Raw genomic sequence first — 24944 nt, 5'->3', positions numbered from 1 at the left:
GAGACAATTCGCAGTGAAGAGTTAAAGAGGAAGGAAACAATAAAGTGCAAAGAGGATAAAATAAAGAAAAAATTATTTGACTCAAAACAACTGTTGCCTAAGAAAAAAGCAGCGCCAAAGAAAGAGACCGCAACAAGAAAAAGAGAAGACAGCTCAGAAGAAGAGGAAGAAGATTACTTTTGCTTAGTTTGTATGGGACCATATAAAAAGTCTAGGTTAGGAGAAGACTGGGTGCAATGTATGGAATGCAAGAGGTGGGCTCATGTAAAGTGCACAAAAGATGATCTTTATTATGTTTGTATAAACTGCCACTCTTCAGAACTACAAGTAGAATCAGCACAAATTGACGATAGCGATTAAGTTTTTTATTTTACTTTAAATTCACTAGATGTTTTTCTACACATTTGTTTCTTACATAAACATTTATCAAACATTTATGTATCTATACTTAACTATAAAATAAATTTATTATGGAAACTTTGTTATTATTCTCCAACTAAAGTTTATTATATTTAAAAATATTTACTGTCACAACCTGCCCCAAGTTCGTCACAACTTACCCCATATTGGGGCAAATTGTGACAATATGTGCATTTTGTAAAACTATTTACATACTGTAAGGTATTGCTTAAAAATTGCTGATGTTCCCAAATAATGATTCCCAATTAAAAATAGTACCTCATTAAAGTAATCTAACAGCCCTAAAAATTACGAAAAAAATGTTAAAAATTATTTTGTCCAAAGTGGCACAACTAGCCCCAGTCTACCCTACATATATACGAGTACGTAGACTAGGCATAATATATTTTTTTAATTCATTATTCATTCGTTGTCAGATTTCTTCTTATATTTAGGGAAATTACGGACAAAATGATATAGAAGGGGTATTTTAAATTTTGTGGACTTTAACACGAAACTAACAGTTACACTACGCGGCCACAATGGTATTCTACAATCTGTCAAATTTTAAACGCATTCATTTATTCGTCTTCGTGTCATGGCCGATCACGGTATTCACAAGTTTTTTTTTCTACTGAAAAAGTTTTTGCTCAAATGGTAAGTTTTTTTTCTTTTGTATTTATATAGCATTTGTTTCATTCCTCAAAGACTTATTTTTAAATTAAATAACCTATTTTTAGAAAAAAAGCTCTCTGTATATTCATTTACAACCCTTTGTTGTTTTTAAAACGCTCTACGGACAAAACCACATGCATTTATGTACCTAACCGACAAAATGGCATAGATATGTCATTTTGTCCCTATTTTGTTATACAGTGATACTTCTTTGTTATACAGTGAAACACCAACGGGGAAAAATAATTGTTCATTATGTAGAGTTATCGCTTAATCAATTGAAATAAAAAAAGTGGGTTCGATTTACTTGATCTTTAATTATACATTTTCGTACATATTTGCATAAGAATATGCACAAATAAAATACTTTTCTGAAGCTATTTTCTTGTGGCATTTTAAATTAATTACTATTTAAATGGGAATAAGCCACAATTAAAGGTTAAAATACGTTTATTGACTTTTCAATTTCCACTTCGGAAATCGTTCTCAAAATACAAATATTAGTAAATTAAACAATTTTTTTTTTTAACAAAATTTGTTTAATTTACTGAGATATTGGGCCGGTTATTGGTCTCAAAACTCATGTTTAGGCACTAATAAAACTTTAGGGTCAAATTTAAAAGGCCTTGGTAGTTGGAAAGCTACCTTTCCATCTGATGTGTAAAGGCAATTAGTTGAACATATAAAATTCGATTGTTCGGGTTAACACGAGCATGGGCACAAGAATTAGCTTTTCAGATGGCCGAGAAAAAACGGTTTCGCTTATAAATTTATTATCCAAAATCAAAATGCAGGAAAAGACTGGTAGGATGGATTTTTAAGACGTAATACAGATATATCTTTGCGCAAACCAGAAGCCATCTCAGCAGTTCGTGCTCAAGTTTTTAATCGGCAGCAAGTCCAAAAGTGTTTTAGTTGTACGGAAGCTTCCTAGAATCTGTTGGCTATATACTTGAGAAAGGCACTCTGTCTCTGCACAAAAAAATGGCAAAAAATAGACCAGTACACATGGCATTCATAGATTTAAAAAAGGCATATGACACGGTCTCCAGAAAACAACTATGGAACACGATGAAGGAAATCGGAATAACTCAGAGGTTAATAGAAGCCGTAAAATACCTATACAACAACAACAAGGTAAGAGTTAAAACCGGCAATAAATACCGGCAACGAATTTAAGACCACAAAAGGCTTATTGCAGGGATGCTCTACATCTCCGACACTGTTCCAGATATTCCTCGAACAAATATTAAAACCATGGAAAAGGAAATGTGAAGGGATGGGAATACAAATCCGGGACAACTTCTTGTAAACATTAAGCTTTGCAGATGACCAAGTGGTAACGGCTCAAGATGAAGAAGATCTGTGCTATATGCTCCGAAAATTAGAAAAGGAATACACAAAAAATGGACAGGAAATAAATCTAGAAAAGACCGAATATTTAACAACAGAGCAAGAACCAGTGAGAAACTTGGAAATGGACGATAATAGGGAAATTAACGGCAATGACAAATTCAAATATTTAGGATTTATACTCTCAAAAAATAGAACCACCGAGCAAGAGATAACCAGCAGATTAGCACAGACAAGAGCATGTATTAAACAAATGAACGAGGTACTGTGGGATAGACAGATTACCAGAAATACAAAGAAGGGAATTTATAACACCTTGGTACGCAGTATAATGACCTATGGAGCAGAGAATTGGGTAATATATAAACGAAACAGGTTCAAAATCACAGCAACTGAAATGGAGTTCATGAGAAGAAGCTGCAGAGTGACAAAAATGGATCGCATCAGAAATGAGGAGATAAAACGAAGAATGGCTGTAGAACAAGACATACGCAGCTACATCGAAGAAAAACGGTTAATTTGGTATAGACATCATACAAGGTGGATAGCAAAGATTTCGGATTAGAGCAGAATATGAAGGAGGAAAAGAGGTAGACCCCGAAGATCATGGAGAGATGAAGTGGACGAGGCCATGGAAAGACAAGATCTTAGAGATGGAGAATGGCAGAACAGAAAGGACTGGAGACATTGGCTAAAAGAAGGAAGGCGGCGACAGCTGTAAAAATCTTGTTTCTCCAAGACAATTCATCGGCTCAATAAAGCGTTATAACGATGGCAAAAATGTATGAGTTGGCCTTTGAGTTGCTGCTTTCTCATCTGGCATATTCTCTTGATTTGTCCCCTAAGATTATTATGTGTTTCCAAATCTTAAGAAATGGAAATGAAATAAAAAATTTTACGAAAAGATAATTCACGAAAAAATTTTTATTTTGCAGAGCTTTCGGAATCGTATTATTTGGACAGCATGACTGGAATTGTTGTCTTTAGGTTAAAGAAGACTATATCGAATAACACAAAAGAATTTCCTGGAAAATCATGTTTTTCACTTCAGATAAGGTTGTTTATCAGACCACTATTTTAAAATATTAATTTGATGTTTTGCAATATTTTTAATATTCAAAATATTTTTATTGGTGGCGAACATCAAGTATGCCGATATACCAAACACATTTAGAAATTTAAATATATTTGAACGCAAGCAAATAAAGAAATATAATATAAATATTAAAATGGCGTATACTAAGGTAGAAATTTTTATATACGACTGGGAGATTGAATCTTTTGATAAATACAAAGGATCAAAGAGTACGTTGAAAGCAACTTTTATTAAACGATATACCAATATTGGAAAGCTGTTCTGAATAGAGTACGCAATACAACATATAAGAGAGAAAATATATAATTTATATCACATGAACACTTATATATAAAGATTATTATATTTTGCTATTTTGAAAGCTTGTTAATGGGAAACAGAGATCAATTTAAAACTAGTGAAAACATGAATGACCAGATTTTAACTTAAGACTCACCTCTTAGACTAAATATTAAACAATTAAAGGGAATCAACAGTTTAAAAACAAGAATGTACTTAAAGAAACAAATCCTCCTGTAGAATATCCTTCCCAATCTTTCAAATTTGACTCTACTTTCTTAAACAGTCCGTTTACAAAACAGGAACTCTTAAATATTCTTTTAACTTGCAAAAATTCAGCTCAGGTACTGACAACATTGCCTTCATATTCCTTAAAAATCTTTACATATTTGTCGTTAAAAAACTTCTTATACTATATACCATAATATGAACCAATTAGAAATTTACAATATTCTGGAGGGAATCTATCGTTATACCAATCAAGAAACAGGACAAATCCCCGAATAATCAAAATCCTTACCGTCCTATTTCACTAACATGCACCTTGTGTAAGCCGATACAAAAACTAATAAACAAAAGACTAATGTGATATCTAGAAAACACAAAATTTTAGATTTAGCTCATTCTGAATTCCGTCCATTTCGAAGCACAACTGACAACTTAATAATGTTACAGAGATCACAACCGCGTTTCAAACAAGCAAGATTTAATAGCAACAGCATTTGATATCAAGAGCGCGTTCGACACTCTATTAAGTTGTACTGTATTGAAAAAATTAAAAGAATACAATACAATTACGGAAAATACAGTATCTGTTATTGAACAGTTTGTTTCTAATCGCCGCTTTAAAGTATAAGTTAACGGAAACGCTTCCTCAAACTACATTCAGGAAAATGGGGTACCCAAGGAATATTCACAACCCAGTGAAGTACAACTTATATGCTGATGACCTGATTTTATGCTGCCGCACTAAAGAGACGTTCACAACTACCAACTTAATCCAAAAAGCAGTAAATAAACTAACGTCTTGGTCTATAAGTTTTGGTATTAATTTTTTTTGTTGAAAAATCAAAAGTACTCAAGTTCAGTCGGAGAAAAGTAGCATATTATGACCTCAAATTGCAATAAATAGTATTCCGCTCACAGTAGCTAATGAGCACAAGACACTAGGTTTAATTTTTGATAGTCGACTAACATGAAAACCACAGATTACAAACGTCAAAGTTAATTGCTTAACTAGATTAAATCTATTAAAATCTCTAACATCACTGGAGAGCTGATGAAGACATTATAATTAAGGTATACAGATCTCTTATTCACTCTCGACTGGATTATTAATGCTTTGTTTACATGTCAGCATCAAATACTTATTTAAGGACTCTTGACATTATTCAGAATACCTCATTACGAATATGTCTTGGGGCTTTTAGATCCAGCTCCGCCGAAAGTCTTCGCTGTGAAACAAGTGAACTTCCCATTTCGCTTCGCAGGCAACAACTTCTTTTGACATATTTTGATAGAGTGTCTTCGAATCAGAACAACCTCATATATAAGCTACTTTACAAGTCCTATAATTCTAAGCCTAACAATAAATACCAGACACTACTTCAAATTTTACTTCCCCTTTCACGACCTCTTGATTTTTTAATAACAGATACTTATATACTGTCATCAACTCCTCCTTGGATTAATTCTAAAGACCAACATTCCAAAAATTAACCTTTCGCTTAATAATTATCACAAAAATGAAACCAACAGCCAAATTCTAAAGCAATCTTTCCTAGAGCTGGTCAAGAAAAACTTATATGATGAGAATATCTTCACAGATGCATCTAAAACTGAGACAGGACTTAGATAATATATAATAACTGCAAATACTACCATTCAGAAGTTCTGCCATTCACCTCTACCTCCATCCATAAGGAGAGCTTTACGCCATCCTCCAAGCAATTAAATGCTTATGTAATCAAACCAAAACCAAAAACACTAATATATACAGATTCGATGTCCTCCATCGACTCGATTAATATATATATATATATATATATATATATATATATATATATATATATATATATATATATATATATATATATATATATATATATATATATATATATATGTCTGAATTAATCAAGAGTAGTCAATCGATGTGAGGAACCATTATTTTATGGCGCTACATGTGACGACGTCATCTTGTGGCGCTAGTTCTGTGATGCTCGCCTCAGCATTTTACTATAGAGAAAAAAGTAATACAATGCCAGTATAGAAGTTTTGCTTCAAAATTAATTTCGCGCTTGTAACTGACATTTAAAATCGCCGGTCGCTTCAAGCCTTGTTTGTAAAAGAACGGTTCATTCTACACAAAAAGTGCTAATGAGCATTTGTATTTAAATTATCTCAGCTACATATTTTGTTTGGAACATTTTTTCTACGGCGTACAGAAAAACTCTTTATTGCATAAAATAATCTGTAAATTTTCGTACCAAAGCATGATGCAATTTTAAAATCGGTATGTCAAATACTTGTAAATTGGGTGCTACATGATATACTTTCCCATTTAAGAAAATCAATGTTCTGACTACTGACTGAAGAGTACCTAGACATTCATAGTTCGAAACTTTGACGCTATAGCATTTCGTGATAAAAATAAAATAAGTGAGTAGGGTGGGGGTAACACTTATTACATCGTACAGTTAAGTTTTTCATGTATTAATTGCCATCTATGTTTTTATTTTCATTGTAATATTTGTTATTTTTTAAAGCAATATTTTTTACTTCATGCTATACCTATTAGTGTAATATAATATACTGTTACATAGTTAAGAGAAAAAATCTTTTCTTTATTAAGCACAGTCAACAGCTTACTCTGACTTTTGTGAACCTTAAAGTTTATTTTTTTCCTTACTTTTATGTTACTTATAAATTCTACGAAATTATTATAACTTTTATTTCGTACACAAACAAAAAATAGCATAACCTAAATAACTTTTGCTGTAACATACAAGGTAAAAAGTCAAGATGATACACAAGAAGTAAATACATAGAATGAGTAGATATATAGTATAAAAAATACGTAAGTATAAAAGATTAATCAGCTAAATAAAAGATTCTCTTTAGGTAGTGTTGACAAATTAACTATTGGAGATTTAAAAAGTTTACGTAGGCAAAACGAAAACTAAATCACGAACTATTTGAGCAGAATTAAGATTACTTTTTATAATTTTTTATAATTTTGTACCAATATTTCAACAATATACTTATAAATACTCGTGTTAAAATAGTTTATTAAGGAAAGGTGTTCATCCCTTTATTTTAGCAGTGAAATAATTATCTTAACTTAAATGAAAACTTTTCTTCTGAAAATTTAAAAACTGTATAAATTATTATAGGGGTTTTTAAAATAAATGTTATTGTCGAAAATAGAAAACATTCATTTACATGTGGAAGTATTTTACTTCTTTTGGAAAAATGTATTATAAATACAACGGATTTTAAGTTTCAAAAAATTTTAAAATTTAAAGGATAAAAAATTTGTGTTTTATTTTTGGTAGTTTGGACCTAGCATTGGTCAAATTTACTCACAATTATTTTTTTATTTTATAATAAACAAGGAAAGTGAAAATTACTTTTTAAATAATTTTGGTATTATTATAAATGTTACATGGAATGTAAAAAAAGGGAAAAATGTGTTCGTGTCTAGAAACATTATGAAACACTATATTTACAAATTCAAATCATCGAGCAATTCAACAACACAAGCTGGCACGTTCATATTCCATATTTGATGTGTGTACACACAGGCGCTGGAGCACGTGGCCGACTCGTGGATAGCAGGCACTTAACGAGACGCGAGTCGCGGAAGGACTGCCACAGGACGAAAAGGATAACGCCGAATTGTCCCGCGCACTCGATTCCTCACCTATACCTTTCTCAGAATTAGGACCTCTTCCTCGATATCTTTGTTGCCAAACGTATTATCCTGTTGAAAATTGGATTTTAACTGATACCGTTGGAAACGGAATCGATGAAGTGGAAAAACGTATGGTCCAGGGAAAAAATGCACAGAGGAGACTTCCCTTTGATCACTTTTAAAATTGGAAAGATATATCAGATCTATCTATTTTTTAATCCTAAGAACATTATTTGACAATATACACCGAAACATATTACCGGGCATTTAAAAAAATGCTGTTTGCATCTTTTACGTTTTATCGGGTCTATAAAAACTGTGAAAACAAAATAATTTCTTATGGACAGACTTCAAAGACCCTTCAATCATCTAATTTAACATCGTTTGATGCATAGACTAAGGCACGCCGAAAGAGTTTGGTTTAGCTCAGAATTTAATCACCAACAATTGAATTAAGATAAAAAATAATAACCTATTATTAAAAACTGTAGCAATCGGTCTTTGTAATTTTATATGCATCCTGCAATCTGAAAAATCGTTGCGAAGCTTGTATCCACTGCATTCATGCACATTTTGAACATATCAATTTTAAAAAAAACATTGTTTATTTTCAATTGTATTTATTCTGAAGAATACTGTATACAGGGTGGTCCTTAAGTAATTGTACAAAAAGAAACCATAGATTCTACACTTTAAAATATTGCGATTTAAGTCAAATTGCTTTAATAAAATGTTGATATTAAGAAATATACAGGGTGGATATTAAAAATTTTTATTTTCACTATAACTTTCATGTTTGTGAACATTTATGTATAAAAATTCATAACTGGGTACTATTGACCATTAGAAATTATAATCTAATGCATGCTTTACTGTAGCTGAAAGAGGGCGCCACATATGCCACATATGTGGCATACATTTGCACTTAACTTTTTTGCTTTTTAAGTTACCGAGGTTTGTGATAAAAAATATTAAAGATACATTATTTTACGAAAGTATACCTGTTAATAACTTCAAAACTCCACAGTTTTCGAGATAATCGCATTTTTCAAATCAACTGCATAATTAAGATTTAACGCAATTACTCCAGGCAACGAAAGAAAATTAGACAAAAACATTAATACTTCTGAATTTTGGTATAAAATACCTTTAATAAAGTTAATAGTTAACGAAATATTAAATAAAATAAATATATTAGCAAGATAGAATAGTAGGATTTGACAAAATAACAGAATAATTGGATTTTACATCAATCATTTTACGTTTTGTATTAAATTAAAGTCATAATCAAAATATTTTATTAATAAACCAAATTAAGAAATAGTTAAACTTAATAACATTATACTTTTTGTCAAAGTAAGTGTTCGATATGTCCACCATTTTCTTTAATTCATTTGTCAATACATTCCATAAAAGATCGTCTCATATTAAATAGCATCATTGGTTCTAAAGAAACTGCTGCAGGATTTATAATAAGTACTCGTATTATAAGTATAATATATAATAAGCATAATATAATAATAAAGTACTCGTTTGGGAATTTTATGAATTAAATAATTATATTAATATCTTTCCACATGACCAAGGAATATGACTACTACGAACAATCCAACGTTCAGGAAAGTTGTATTTAATTATGTTCTCACTGCACTTTTCTCTATAATGTGGTGGTGTACCAATCAATAAAATCATTTTATAAAAAATGTAAATAAATCTCACCATTCAAATTACAAGGTAATTCGCATATCCTTAAAAAATAATTACAAATGGTACCAAACCATACGATATGCATTTTAAACATGAATTTTAAATAAACGTATGGTTTGGTACCATTTGTAATTATTTTTTACGGACATGCGATTTACCTTGTAATTTGAATGGTGAGATTTATTTACATTTTTTATAAAATGATTTTATTTGATTTATTGAAAAAATTGCCATCAAACTTAAGGCGAAATATGTGGTTAATGCAGGATGGTACACCACCACATTATAGAGAGAGGGCAGTGAGAACATACTAAAATACAACTTTCCTGAACGTTGGATTGTTCGTGGTAGTCATATTCCTTGGTCATGTTCTGAGATATTAATATAATTACTTAATGCATAAAAATCCCAAAAGAATACTTAATATTATACTTATAATACTTATTATAAATACTGCAGCAGTTTCTTTAGAACCAATGATGCTATTTAATATGAGACGATTTTTTATGGAATGTATTGACAAATGAAATAAAGAAAATGATGGACATATCGAACACTTACTTTGACAACAAGTTTAATGTTATTTAGTTTAACTATTTCTTAATTTGGTTTATAAATAAAATATTTTGATTATGACTTTTTTTTAATACAAAACGTAAAATTTTTGATGTAAAATCCAATTATTCTGTTATTTTGTCAAATCCTACTATTCTATCCTGCTAATTTATTTATTTTATTTAATATTTCGTTAACTATTAACTTTATTAAATGCATTTTATACCAAAATTCAAAAGTATTGGTGTTTTTGTCTAATTTTCTTTCGTTGCTTGGAGTAATTGCGTTAAATCTGAATTATGTAGTTGATTTGTAAAATGTGATTATCTCGAAAACTGTTGAGTTTTGAAGTTATTAACATATACCTTTTTTTGTTAAATAATGTATCTTTAATATTTTATATCACGAACACCGGTAACTTAAAGAGCAAAAAAGTTAAGTGCAAATGTATGCCACATATGTGGCATATGTGGCGCCCTCTATCTGCTACATTAAAGCATGCATCAAATTATAATTTATGATGTTCAATAGTACCCAGTTATGAATTTTGATACATAAATGTTTACAAACATAAAAGTTATAGCGAAAATTAGAATTTTAAATTTCCACTTTAACACCCTGTATCTTTCTTAATATCAACATTTTATTAAAGCAATTTGCCTTAAATCGTAATATTTTAAAGTGTAGAATCTACGGTTTCTTTTTGTACAATTACTTAAGGACCATCCTGTATAAGTGGATGAGGTCAACCATAAATATCTTTCATATACATATGTAGGTATAAACTTGTCAAAAATGGTAATTAGAATTAGCTATGAAATTCCTTATTTTTAGAACTTGTTGGTAATAGAGTCTTCATCAATTTTCATGAAACGATGATATATTTAAGACTATCACTGTAAAATTTGTTTTTACACGTATATTTTCAGTTGGTTTAGTTTTACACGTGATTTTTTTTTAAATTAAGGAAAAAAAGCTAAAGCCAAAATAAAAAAGTATTAAATATTGCTTCCACACAGATGTAAGAGTAAGTAGCCAGTTACGGAAACTAACAAATATACAAATTCTGTAATTTTAGCTTGCAATCTTCAGCACAAAGTTAAAATTGTAAGAATTCACTTAGCATAAAATTCAAAATCGTTTGGTTGTTGGCCGTCAAAATATTTATTTTGGCTAGTTTTAAGGCGTATAAACTGTAAAACGTTACAAAGTATTTGCAGATATTTTTATCAAATAAAGAATGTTAGAAAACGTGCAGCAATTATAGAGACACTAGTATTACCAGTTCTATAATGAAGTACAAAAAAACTACAAAAGCTGTAGGAACCACGCTGTACAATAAAAAGATAATATGTTATCTAAAAGATATATTTATTATTGTAGGATTATTATACAATGAGCTTATATGATCAGTAGTATTATTTAGGCATTAAAATTAACCAATCAAATTAAATTTACAATCCAATAGGTTCAAACCACAAAAAAATTTAGCCCCGTATTTATAGTCGGTACTCAAGCTCGTGCTTGAGCACGTGCTCCGCCAAGTCGAACTTACGTCAAAGTCATGCTCAAGTATTTGTTGTGTTCTATAAACGATACTTCGGGTATTCTCGTACAAGATTGATCTCAAGCACGAAAATTAGGGATTTTAAGTAAATTTGATAGATGGCATCCAATAAAAAGAAGATTCTGTCAATTATTATCATTGTCATCAAACTTTATTTAAATATTTTTAGCGCCAAATTTAGCTTTATTGAAGAAGAGGCATGTTGTGTATTAAAAAAATTAATTTTTAATAAATCATTTTAAGGTATGTAATATATTATAAAAAAATATGCATTCTAGGGAATAAATTTCAATAATGTCGATTTTTAGATGAGCGGACATTGTACTAAATATGCAGTGTATTCAACAAAAGGAAAGGTGTTTTTAATCCAGCTGGTAAAGGAAAATAATGCTGTAGAGAATAAAAGGACAAACGGTGCTTCCTTAATGAAAAAAGAAGGGTTGGGAGTACAATACAGCGTATTATATAACTGCCAGCCTGAGGTAGATATATTAAGGACTTCAGAACAGCTACGAAAATTGTAAAACAAATTGAAACTGGGTATTGAGGTAAAATACTATTTATTCAAGCAAAATTTTTATCGTAGAAAATGCAGAGAAACAACAGCATGCTGGCTACAGGTGATTGCCCTTTAAAAAAGCCAAAGCCTGATGTAGGTATGGAGTTTGTGAAAGTTGCTGTTCCCAACATATATGTAAGCACCGTCTGTCCTTGGGACAACACAGAAGTATTTGGAAGAGGTAAATTTACTATATTTTCATACCTAGTATTATTGTAGAACAAAAGGAGGCCCACCAGATAGGAGAACATATAAGTTTAATTACTGTAACATCAGAATTATATGACTCCATCCATTGCTTTTCCAGTTCAAAATAAAGAGTTGTTATGTATGATAATTTTGAGAAATCTTACCTGTGCATATAATAAGAATTTCAAGTAATACTTGTAATATGACACCTGTTGTTCCTATAGAATATGGTTCAAATGGTAAGTAATCTTAAATATACTTATGGCAATATATGTAACAATAATATCAAACACTACTACTAATGGAGTAGTAGCTATTATAATTGCAAATAAAAAACATTCGCCAAAAAAAGGTTTGAATTATTCCAAAGTTTAATAGTAATCTCTAGTTATGGATTTTTAAAACAATCATTTATATAATAACTATTCTTATTTTGTACGTAATGTATTATATTGAAAACTGTTAAAAATTCTAAATGTAAATACTAGTTTTGGTTATTTTTTTTTTGGTGATTTTGTTTTTAATGTATACTATGGTGGTTGTAAAGCGATTATTATATTATTTTATATTTAACAAGCCTGATATTATTCCATTTTTTAGTTTTATAAATTGTTACTTTCAAATTTACTTATTTAGAAGGTTTATAAATATATTTTTAAATAAAGAATACTAATATTTTAAACATGTAATTAATTTTATATTTGATAAGGAAAGGTTTTGTGAAAGGAATAAACACTTAGTTAAAAGGAGAGAGACAACTCGAACTCAATAAAGATATACTTGCTTAAGTTGTCTGAGTATAGTATAACCCTCATTTATTTTAAATTAAAATATAAAAAATACATTTCGACATATAAAATAAAAAAGAATTACATATAACATAGGTATTCAATAATATATTCACATTCTCATGCATAACATTGTTGAATAAAATGTCTCCTAAAATTTAAACCTTGTTCCACATCATTAACATTTCTATTTTCTGGCACATCAGTATTTTCTAGAAAATCATCATCACTATTTATAATTATTTTCCTGTAAACACATATTGCAGAGTACTGCTGTAGCACTTATTATTGCAAGATATGTATTTAATTTGATTTGTAGGCTTCATTGCAGACAGGGAAACCATATTTTCCAGGTTTTAAATAGCCTTTTGGCAACATTTCTTACCTGTGCACTATTATATCTATTTTGTTGATCATTACCTAAAAAGATATATCTATCAAATAACCTATTTTTTGTTTAGATCATTATCAATAAATACCTTGCTTGAATGCTTGAGTAAGTAGATAGTGCCTGTGTTGTATGCATATTCACTATTCATAATAATTCACCTATTAATAATTCTGGAATTTGTCCTCTTTCCTTTCTAACTCTTAATCAACTTTCATCAAATATTAAGCTGCCATGACTTAATCCTGGATGTTGAACAAAAATATCCATAATTTCAAAAAACAAAAAAAAATATATTGTATTGAAGCGAATTGGAAAAAATATAAATATAAACAAACAAGTTAGGTTAGGATCCCGTGCTCAAGGCAGGTCGATCCGATGCTTGAGTACGAGCTGTCATTTCTGCGTACTCAAGCTCGACTTCGTACTTGAGAACGGTTTATAGAACACAAATTTCATTCAAGGTCGACCTCAAGCATCGACCGATACTTGAGCATCGACTATAAATATGGGCCTTAGTGTCAAATCAAACCTGAACAGAACGAACGTCTTATTCCTTTTAGTGTACCATATTATAGATGTCTTCCATGTGGCTTTTTAAGTGTGCTTACCTGAAAAGAGAAACAAAAGTTATTTAGAATATAGTAAAAAAATAGTTTGGTAATATTTATAGGTCTAAAACTGATGAAGATGAAATAATTTACTTGATGATCATTAGATAATATAATTAGTAAACTGTTTAACTGAATTTTATTGTGTTTACATGTTGCTTAGGCATCCAGTCAGTATTCAACAGTTTCGTTTCTCGCTTACAATTCACTTGTAAATTAGATGACTCAATTACCAATAGTTACCTTGGTGACCAATTAATGTCAATTTCAAACAGCACAGTTGATAGTAAATTTTTAATATAGTTTTAGTTCTGCAAACTACGATACATAGGACTCCCTTGACTTCGTTAATATTCCATTTCTCATCCTTACCATACTTTGCTCGAGATACAATCAAACTTATTAAATTGTGTACAAATATACCAGTTATTGCAATCAATAATTCTAAGACTGTCAGGAACTTGTTTCCCAAAACTAATACTCCCTTGTCTTCTTTTGAATAGTTTACCACATTTCTTGTGCAGAATGTAATACGTGTTACATAGGGTGGACCAGGTGTCCACTTAAAGATACATTAACTTCACACCGTAGTGATATAACTTTCTAACTAAGCATTCTAAACATTTCTAACTTAACATTCCTGTGTCGTTGCACAACATGTTATTTCATCAATACACAAGGTAACTTTTGAAGTGATTAAACTTTTGTACAGACAGTTTTTGAAAACATGGAAATCATATACAAAACGTATTTGGTAAAGCATAAACTAGCAAGTATACAACTAGCAAACATAAGTGAAAAGTAAAAAGAGGTAAAACGTATTGACATATCTAGCAAAGAAAAAACACACCACAAATGGGTCGCATTGCTCCTGTAAAGTTAATGTTCTTTTATTCTAACTGGCCTGCACCATACTGGTGACGACCAAATAGTCAAAAATAAGTATTTATGGTTAGCTTCTATCTTATATATCATTATTTTTCTGTACGAGATGCCAATATGTTTTACAGAATGTAACTTTGGAGCCCATTTGGTAACTGGAGCCTATTATCGTAATAAAACGGTTCTTATAACCTTTATAAATTTTGTTTTGTTTCATTTAAAAAGTATATGCCTTCCTAGAATATTAACAACTCTTTTAATGCGAATTCGAAATGAGTCGATTTATTTCACAGTTTTAATCATTCTTTGGGTATACATGTTTTAGAAATATTTATAATCGTAATGGCACTACATTATCTAATGAAAAAGTTATATTTCTTTTTACTACATATTAATGAGGTCCAAGACGATGATTCCAAGTATATCATGGTCAAATTGTTTTATGACAAAGTCGATTAATAATTTTATGGCCAATACCATTTTCAATTTTATTAATTCGTAGTAATCGTTCAACATCATATTGTTCTTAATGGCAATAAAATCAGGAAAACCTTCACAAGAAGCTTCTTCATCTAGGCCTATTTCACTGTTACCTGTCATGTCTAAATTATACGAAAAATTACTCTTTAAAAGACTAAAACCGATTATAGAGGAAAAAAATCTAATTCCGAATTATCAGTTTGGGTTTAGAGCAAGCCACTTAACGATAGATCAGGTGCATAGAATAATAGATATAGTAGAAAAGCTCTGGAAGAAGGAAAAGTCTGTTCCGCATTTTTCCTCGATGTAGCGCAAGCTTTTGACAAATTGTGGCATGACGGATTATATATCATAAAATGAGATGCTAGTTACCAAAACAATATTCTGAACTACTAGAATCATATATATCCGACAGATACTTTCGAGTTAAATATAAGGAAGCATATTCAGAATTAAGAGAAGTTAAAGCTAAAGTTCCACAAGGAAGGGTCCTGGGACCAGTGCTATACCTGCTCTATACCAGCGATATTCCATCATTAGAGCCTAACACAATTGCGACATTTGCACATGAGACATGCATTCTAGCAGCCGGACAAAACCACGAGGATGCAGTAACCAGGCTACACAACTCTGTTAAACAAATTAATATTTGGACCAGGCGATGGCGAAATTAAATGAAACAAAATCTGTTCATGTCAATTTTACTAACAAAAAAAAACAAGATATCCCAGTTAGTATAAATAGAAACCAAATACTTTAAGCAAATACGGCAAAATATTTGGGTATGGCAAAATATTAGATTCCAAGCTACGTTGGAAAGAACATATTAAGAAAAAAAATGAGGAATTAAAAATTAAGTTTAGAAAGATGTACATGTACAACTATGGGGCTGTACAAAAAAAAGTAACATCCAAATTATACAAAGATATCAGAATAAATTATTAAGGAACATCGTTAACGCTCCATGGTACTTCAAAAACTGTGATCTTCATCGAGACCTCCAAATAGATACGGTTATCCAGACAATAAGTAAGTTTGCCGAGAGTCATGAACAAAGGCTCTCCGACCACGTGAATGTCGCAGCCATCAGACTCCTAGACAACGTCAACCAGATAAGAAGACTTAAGAGAAAGAAGCCGTTTGAGTTAGTGCTATAAGTAAGTGAAAGTGAAAAAGCAGAGCAAAGTACGGCTAAAGTGTACACGTTAGCTAGTAGTATTTTTTTTGTGGCATAGACTTTCGTCATTCAGCCAGTCTCGAAAGGTTATAATATATTCCTTAAAAAGGTATATACACATAAGTACAGATTATTTCTCTCAGACAAATGCACAGCGATATCCCTAAAACGAAATAGACGAATAATTAATAGAAGAACACGTCGAAGGAAAATACAAGGACACTCGCTTCTCGTCTAGGTGTCCGTCAAGACATATATTTTAACAGACAAACAATACTGAACCACGGATAAGGTATTGTTACATATAGGATAAACAAAGGGTCTAACCTTATACACGCTCATGAAAATTTTAATGAACGAGTACCAGATTTATAAAGCTATGCATGTGTCTGACAAAAATTCTATAATTAAATTATATATTGTTACAGAACCTATGGCTAACAAGGACTGTATATTATATGGAGCGTATGTATTGCATTTAGTTAATTTTATATACAGGGAGTTTGAATGCTGAATAAATTTAACACATTCAAAGAAGATGTGATCGAGGTCACCTAGCTTGCCGCAATGTTTGCAACTATCATCATCGATGACTTTAATTTTAAATAAATGGCATGGGTAGCATGCATGTCCAAAGAGTATTCGATTTATAGTAGTAATATATTTACGAGGAGCTTTGACATTCTGAAACCAGGTTGTTTGAGGTATAGTTGGTTGTAAAGAGGTATACTTTTATGGTTTGTAGAACAGTAATGTTTCCATTGCTCTTTCCATCTAAGTTGCTGATTTTTTTTGAAAATCGTAGTAACATCTGATGTATTAAGCATATATTTCAACGTAGAGCCAGTTGTTACACTCATGCAGTAGTCATGTAAAAAAGTAATCCCAGGTACATTCCCAAAAACCGACGCCATTACTTTGACGGCATATGAAACGGTGTTTGTCTTTTTTGGAGTCGGTTCTTCCTTTTGAATCCATGTCTTTGATTGTTTTGTTTTCTCGGGTGTAAAGTGATGGACATAGTATGTTTGAACAATGGCTCTAAAACGTTGCAAAAAATTTGCTTTGTTGCTGTGAAACTTTGTTAAACCGCAATTGAAAAATCTTCACGACACGGTTTTTGCTCAAGTGTAGCAAACGAGTACTCATTTCACATACAGTTTTTTCATGTCCAAATTTTTAGTTAATATGCGATGTGCCGCACTTTTTTAAATGTCCACTAACTCTACTAGCTTGCACACTTTTAGTCCGCCATCATCCAGTACTACTTTTCTGGATTTTAACGTTTCTGGAGTCGTCACCTCATTTGTCGACCACTGTGATGTGTGACCACGTCTTGGCATCTAGTCTAATATGATAGAGTAATATGAAAATTAGTTCTATACAGAAACACGTTGTCACGGTTGTCATGACAAGTTTAATACATATCCAAAGAACTAGCGAAAATACTATATCAGAATGTGCAATTTGAAATAATGTTTTCTTCCCGGGAATTGTAAAAATTAAAGTTGCATATATTAAGATGTGCGATTAAAAGCTTAACTTACTAATTACATTTAATATATTTCACACCACACATGCAAAAATATTTATTACACGCAATTTTTAGTAGTTCCCTTTCTCCGCCTGATTGCAATAGAAAATTTATATAATTGCGTTGTGTAATAAGTAACCACTAAGTAACTAATTTTCTTAACGTATCTGATAATTCAAAGCAATAAAATATATTTACGAGCATTAAATACATAATAAAAAGGACTTTCATGATAAATTGTTGGATAAAAAATTCCAGACAATTTAAATTTTTATGATTTCGTATAATATAATTGATACAACTTCGTCAATAATCAGATAGCTCCGTAAAGATTCTAAATGTTATCATATACTCATTAAAAAATATTACTTTATTTTAAAACTTACGAAGACAAGAGAAAATTAGGCTCAAAGTAAAGTGATATTTGGTTGGAGGCAAACATGTAGGTTCTCCTGTTGACAGGTAGTTTCGATTATTGAAAGACTTTGCATTTAATAGGTGACCACCTTTAGTGGTCGGGACTCCCGTTCTCCAAACTGTGTTTTTAGCGTTTTAGTCAGACGAAGTCCTAGCAGAAATAAAGAAAAATCAGATACCTATCACAGTTGTTACATAGATACCTATATTGAAATAAAGAAAAAAGGCCAATAAAGCGAAGACATAGTATATTTTATACTTATTTGTAGTGGAAAATACAAAAACAAAAAAGCACAAGCAAGGGTATCAATACTGATAAAGAAAAAAAGAAACCTGAAAAGTTGGGAACAAATTAATGAGAGAATTATTCAACTATTTATTATTTATTACGTGGAAATGGCACTGTCTCGAGATCGTTGGAATATATGCGCCATCAGAAAGTGCATCAAAAACAGTTAAACAAATATTTTACGAAACCTTATCAGAACTTATTGAAAATGTTAATAGCGGCAAAGAAATTATGCTGTTAGTAGATTTTAATGCTTGGATAGGGAAAAATAAAATAATAGTATTTGCAGCTTTCATTGGCATGGGCGCTGGTCCTTCCCCCACAAGAATATCCATCAAGTAACATGGACTTCGCCTGATAGAACAACAAAAAATCAAATAAAACAGGTCCTAATAAAAACCAGAAACTTCTCTAATCTAATGGATGTACGTACTTACCGTGGGGCTAATATAGATTTAGATCACTTCTTGCTAGGCGCAAAAATAAGAGCAAGAATTTTAAACGCAAAAAAGGAAAGGGGAAGAAAATCACTATAATTTAAAACTCGTGAAATAGTGCACTAGTAACCTATTAAAATTACCTTGAAAATGAATACACAATAGATGAGAATTTAACAGCTAGCGATCAAATGGATATATGTAGAATAACAATCAAGGAAGCGGCAGATGATGTCATAAGAGCAGAAGAACCCACTCCATGCAACAGTTGGTTCGATAATAAATGTGAAGATATTACTAAAAGAAAAAATTATGCGTACAAACTTATGTAACAAAGAAGAATACGGGATAAGGAGCAACCATTCAATTCAGGAAGGAGTGAAAGAGCGTGCGTCGAAAAAAAAAGCGGATCTTGGAAAACCAGATTATGCAAGAGCTTTAATTACTTAACGGAAAAGATGAAACTAGAAAGTTCAGTAATATCCTAAATAAGGCAAAAAAGAATTTAAAGCACTGCTGATGATGTGTAAGGAGAAAAATTAACTACCACTAACGCAGTGCAAAGCAGATGGGTTAAGCACTTCAAAGAACTGCTTGGTACAAGTGGAAAATGATGCGTTACCCCAAAGGCCAAAAAATAACGCCCACGTAGAACCTCCTTCTCATATACCAAGAGATAAAAAATAAAATTCATACAGCAGCTTATGAAGCAATCGACACGATTCAAAGGAACAAAAAGCATACTCCATTATGGTGGAATAATGATATCGCTAATGCAGTACACAACAAAAAACAAGTATATCAAAAGACCCAGATGATAGACAAACATAAGTAAGATCAAACAGAAGTAAAAAATCTAGTAACTAAAGCAAAAGATGTTTCCTGGGAAAATAAATGCGAATAGCTTAACAGATATACAGGGTTAACAGGATCAAAAGAAGCATCGTAAAAAACATGACAAATAGAAAAGAAGTGAGTAGAACAGATTTATTAGAAGAAATATCTTGGATCGAACATTAATCACAACTGCTGCGACCATTACAATCTAAAAAATCGAAAAACATGAGGAGCACAATGTATATCGAACAAATTATGTTCTAAGGGGATTAAGTGTCGTAAATTTACTTTTAAGATAGGTAAAAGAAATAAATTAGACTTACTCACAATCAATTTAATTTTACTACTCAAAAATGACACGCTTCGCTTTCGCTTCCTAAAATTTGCAAAGCATCTTCAGGTCAAGTGGCACAAAGTAAATTAAATGCTGAAATTAAAGTTATTTGTTTTTATTTTTTTTATATTTATTAATTATTACTTTAATAATTTAAATAATATAAAACATCACTCTTTCATTTAACAAACAATCACATATACGTTACTCCTATCTCATTTGTTAACATCTCTCCCCTCAAGAAACTTCATCGTTAATTGTCAGACAGTTACAACATTGACCGAAGATCACCCATTATCAGCAATACAGGATAGTTTGAACTATGTATCACGAATCATTATATAAAAAATTTTGTACCGGCATGTAAGTAGTATTTTGTTTATTTCTAATTTATTACAATAATTCAATAGTAAGATAATAAGTAAGATTCTCTTACCAATTTGTGGGTTTTTACTTTGTCTGCTAAATCAATTTTATGCATATTAATAAACACAGACATGTAATATTGGCATAATTACTATAACTTTTTTGATCTATATCTTTATAAGACAGCACCCTAATACGGGCTTTTTATAATTTCAGCATTTAATTTACTTTGTACCATTTGACCTGAAGATGCTTTGTAAATTTTAGAAAGCGAAACCGGTCGTTTTTGGGTAGTAAAATTAAATTGATTATGAGTAAGTCTAATTTATTTCTTTTACCTATTTGAAATGGACTCACACAAGCAACACATTCATGATTTACTTTTAAGACTTTAAGAAAACTAATAAAAAAGAAATTGAAAAAAAGATGACAGATGTAGAACACAACCTTTCAACTCATGTAGTCTTTATAGATCTAACAAAGGCATACGATAGGGTGCCACATTCAATGCTCTGGGTAACAATAGGAAAACAAGTAAAATACAAAAAAAATACAGAAGCAGTTAAATCATTTTTATGTAAATATTAATCTGTATAGATGCTCAAGATATTGATCTAAACGCCTGTCGATATTTTTTGGATAACCCACCAATATCAACAACTGTAATTCTGAATATTTTGGTTTCAATATTACTGCATTATGTGCTAGTCAAAAGTCCTTTTTCCCTTCGTATCTTTTGAACGGTTATACTTATAAGGTCCATTCGTTTAGCTCGGGCATATTTTGACAGATTCATAGTCGAAAATCTTTTTTTTTTATTAACTCCATTGAGTACAACAATCTGCCCTTAGGACATTAAGCATTTGGTATGGTAGAAAATGCAGACATGTAGAGAGTTACTTCAGTGAGTAACCTCTTTACAATTCTAAAATTAAAATTTTATTAGTTGGATACACTTATTATGTTCAGATGGACAAGTCGGACGGCAATTGCCGTTTTAGTCTACGCACTTCAAAGACGTTCCGCACATTTAGTTGTCGAGCAAACACATTAGGATGTACTAGCACTCGTTCACAGTATTTAGCCCTAAAAATATGTATGGCTTCATTCACGGATTCTAAGGGGATGTCGTGTTGAATCACCTCGTTGGATACATAGTATGGAGCATTGACTATGGCACGCAGCACGTTGTTTTGAAATCTCTGTAAGATGTTTGTATTGGAGACGCTAGCAGTGCCTCATAGCTGAATCCCATAAGATAGGTTGAAATTGCGTCCAATGATCCAATACATATTTCACAATTTAAGTCCAAGCTGTTTTCATTTGTTAAAAATATGTTTTTCCAAGTTAGACGGCGATCGAGTGCATGCCAAGATATTTAGCGTCCTCGGATTGAGGAATTAGACAATTGTCAAAATATACAGGGGGCATTTTTCTCTACGTAGGGTGAATGTAACATGTATTGACTTCATGTATTCATCCATTGCTGAATTCTATTTAGGTTTGATTGAAGATTTCTTGATGATGTTGATGGATATGTGTGGGATGCCAGGATAGCAGTGTCATCTGCATACGTTGCAACAGTAGTTGTACTAGATGTTGGAATATCCGCTGTGTATAAAAGATATAGAATTGGGCCGAGAACACTGCCTTGTAAGATGAATGATGGTCGGAAACCTACAACACAAAAATTCCTACCTCTCGGTATTAATAGCTCTAATATACTTACTATTGCAGACTTCTTCCATTATTTGAAGAATTCATACCCCATAAGAAGAATTATTATAAATAGTGGAAGTGTATAATAAACCCATAAAATTTTTCATGTATAATTAAAATATAATATTTGAGATGTTACAATTTAACATATTGTAGTAAATATTTGTATTATTCGCGTTGTTTATTTTAGTTAATATATTTTTATTGTTCTATTATTTTTGTTTCATTCTTTGTTAGTTCTATTTAGTTAATTAGTTAGTTCTACTTTGAATTTTATTATCATTATTATAGTCAAAGTTTTCCACTTGTTCCATCAGCTAATGCGTTGGTAAGTTTTTCTGAAATAAATATGATAAATTTTCTTTAAAAGTTCATATTATTAGATGAGTAAGGGATTAGTTGAGGGAAGTTGATCATTAAAATAATATTTTTATCAAATTTTGTAAATGTTACAAATGTTCCTAATAACAAAAACATTTCAGTTAACCTCCAGTTCAGTTTGACATAGCGTCAAAAATCAAATTTATAGCATGTATAAAGTTTCTATTATATATACAGGGTGTCCCGGAAAATAGTGCGTTCCTTAAAGCTATGGGCTGAGTGTAGCATTTAAAACAAAAAAGTCTTAAAGTCTTTCAAATTTTTTTTTATAAAGTCAACCGTTTCCAAAAAAAAAATATATATTAAATTTAATCCATTTGATTAGTGTCCACAACCATAGAATGGTTGGCATTTCAAAAAACATTGTTCACAAGACATTTACGAAATAACTGTTACATCCTTACCATTACCAACGAGTGCAAGATTTACACCAAGGCGATTTACCTCGAAGATTAAGATTTTGTAGATGGTTTCAAAACAAAATCGCCAGAGAACCCGAATTTCCATGCAAAGTGTTGTGTGCAGATGAAGCTTGTTTTACGAGAAATGGTGTGTTTAATTTTTACAATTGTCACATGTGGAGTGATGAAAACCCGTATGCTATACGTAGGATAAATTTTCAAAAACAATTTAGTATAAATTTATGGGCTGGGATTATTGGTAATCGTCTGATTGGACCATACGAACTTCCCAGAAGATTGAATGGAAAATCCTATTTAAATTTTTTGCAGCATGTTCTACCGATACTTCTTGAAGACGTTCCGTTACAAATAGGCTCTGAAATGTAGTTTCTTCATGACGGGGCTCCAGCACATTTTACGAGACATATTAAAGATTTCCTCGACATCACTTTTCCTCGTCGTTGGATCGGTAGAAATGGACACGTTCTGTGGCCACCCAGAACACAAGAATGCAATGTTATGAACTTTTATTTTTGGGGACATCTAAAATCATTAGTATACGACAACCAGGATGAAATTAAAACAGCAAATGGTGGCCATTTCGAACATTTATTGTAATAATAATTTTCCATGTGAGTAAAAACAGTATTCAAACTTTAATTATTAAATATTTAATAAAAACAAATACATGCTTTTTCTCTATCACTGTTATCAGTATCAATACATATTATGCCTAACGATCGATGATTCATGATAGCTGATTTACAATAATTAACGAAGAATAACAAGGAACGCAACGTTACCGGCTGTATTTCCTTTTCTGCGAACAATAATAATCATATGGATTAAAATTAATAATTTTTTTTTTTTTTTTAAAAACGGTTAACTTCATAAAAAAATGTTATGAGACTTTTTTGTTTTAAATGCTGCAATCCGCACATATCGTTAAGGAACGCACTATTTTCCGGGACACCCTATATATATATATATATATATATATATATATATATATATATATATATATATATATATATATATATATATATATATATATATATATATATGTATATATATATAAATATTTTACAGAAAAGTTAGGCTAATTTAGTTTATATTGGTGAGTTGTGCCAAATTTTGGCAATCAACTTAAATTTTTGGTAGCATTTAGCTTGAGTTTCTTGAGAATATTTTCAATAAACGTTTAATATTTTCCAGTTTATTTATTATTTTTTTAAAATTGATGAAAATAATGCTGAATAAGCAATATTTCAAATGATATATTATGATCACAAAACGTACTTAATATTGTGTTATATAATCCACATAATAAAATACGTTAGATAAAAAAGGTAAAATCCCGGGTCGTCCAGAACTAGTTTCTGATAGGAATAATCGAATATTAGTGTAAGTTTACAGAGAAAGTTCGACGAAATACTCTAATGGTATACGCTATGAGCACGTGTGCTTGGTTGTATAGTAATTTCCAGCCACTTCTAGTCTGTCAAAAAGTAACAAACTTCGCAAAAAAATAATTACTAAATTCACTAGACAGTTCGGACTGGGCGAACCGACTATAAAAATGAAATTTGGAAGGAGGTAATAAACAGACGT

At 30.9% G+C, this 24944-nt stretch overlaps 1 protein-coding gene across 1 annotated transcript in view; it reads right to left on the bottom strand.

The window, feature by feature from the left end:
* Positions 1–7646, bottom strand: part of LOC140432515 (neo-calmodulin-like) — a 315188-nt gene extending 307542 nt beyond the window's left edge. The window contains exon 1 of the mRNA XM_072520458.1: positions 7531–7646. The gene's annotated coding sequence lies outside the window, so the exon portion shown is untranslated. The remainder of the gene's footprint in view (positions 1–7530) is intronic.
* Between the last annotated feature and the right edge of the window lie 17298 nt (positions 7647–24944).

Source organism: Diabrotica undecimpunctata, chromosome 1 (assembly GCF_040954645.1).
Source record: "Diabrotica undecimpunctata isolate CICGRU chromosome 1, icDiaUnde3, whole genome shotgun sequence".
NCBI lineage: Eukaryota > Metazoa > Arthropoda > Insecta > Coleoptera > Chrysomelidae > Diabrotica > Diabrotica undecimpunctata.
The sequence above is the reverse complement of the archived record's forward strand: the minus strand, read 5'-3'. Positions and strand labels throughout refer to the sequence as shown.